The following is a 1,482-nucleotide window of genomic DNA, read 5'->3' as shown; positions in this document are numbered from 1 at the left end:
GGCATCACTAGTACATATACCAGCAGATATTGGAAGTACATTCGAAATAATAGAATATAAACCAATTCTGTAGAACATGTTCTTTCCTTGGAGAGTAAAAAATGTAAGGCTTTTGGTACACTAGCGATGGCTATTGCTCATCGAGGCAGTATAATTCTTCCTATGTCACAGCAGGACAGGAATTAAGCAATAGAAATTCTTGGGAAGGTAAGAGCATTTCTTCCCTTTCTAAGACAGTGAAACATCTGCTTGAAAGTTAGAGGCTTCATAGCCGCAGTTCCTATGCCACCTGTGCCCTCCTTAACTCCCATGCAATACGCAGTTCTCTATTTCATGTCGGCGAACCCTATTACTTCAGTCAACACAGCGCTTCCCTTCAGGTGAAACGGGGAAATCACAGACCAGTGCTCGATAGGGTTATGGAATCGCAGTGCAGTCAAAGGAAGGGTAGTGAATGAGATGATATGCTTGTTTATTATTGTCTTTATTGTCAATATTTTCATTTATCATTTGTTGCAAAACTGGTGTATATTCTCCGAATTTCTTTATGATATGCATTTTTCCTATTTCTTATTGTTCTTTCTTCAAACTTACATAAAAAACATCAATGATAATTACCAATTTTTGACTTTTTTGCTTCGATTTCAGATATGCTGGATCAGAAAACTTGTTTTTCATTATTAAATAATATGTTTGCATTATTTTATAACTAATAAAAGTAATATTTTTTCCTTGGATTTTATTGTATCTCCTACGAGCATAATTTGACTACATCCCTTAAAGGAAGAAGCAGGGAGCTTAAACGCTGACAGTTTTTAGAGGTAAAATGTAGAGTTTGGTTATCGATTCTTGAACATGTGAAGCTGTAGCAGTTGGTCGTCACTTGTTCATCGCATGTGGCTGTACATCAGATATTCTAACGATGCCCAGGTAGCGTCGAAAATAGCCCCGGCGGCTCGCCTGTAGCGTGAAATGTCAAGCCACACCCTCACGAAACAATTTAACCTGCTTTTATTTGTATTCGCACTTAAAGGCCTATAACACTAAAACAAATTATCGTATACTTTGTATATTCTACACATTTATCCTGTACTTTCTACAAATGTGTACACATAAACACATGCCGACGAAAAGGTCCAATGAGAGAGATAATCTGTGTTCTTAGTTTGTGTGTAAATAGAGCAAGAATATAAACAAAGTCTTGATACTTTATTAGCGTACAATAAATCATAATAGGAAAAGTTTATGCATGTAGAACTTCTCAAATCATTATCAATATTAAAGTGAATGATAATAACGCATCAGGGATTATCACCAATATCACCAGTAGGTGCATCATCTGTGGGGCTATGGGAGCCTCCAAAGCTTTATTTGCCCAAATCTTGCTTATAATCGTGGACAACAAAGTTCTGTAGCCAGCCTGGATTTTCTAAGCTCCTGAGATGGGAGGTTAGAAAATCAGGTTTAGAGGTGGATGATAAA

Source organism: Penaeus monodon, chromosome 33, assembly GCF_015228065.2.
Source record: "Penaeus monodon isolate SGIC_2016 chromosome 33, NSTDA_Pmon_1, whole genome shotgun sequence".
In the NCBI taxonomy this organism is placed as follows: Eukaryota; Metazoa; Arthropoda; class Malacostraca; order Decapoda; family Penaeidae; genus Penaeus; species Penaeus monodon.
The sequence above is the reverse complement of the archived record's forward strand: the minus strand, read 5'-3'. Positions refer to the sequence as shown.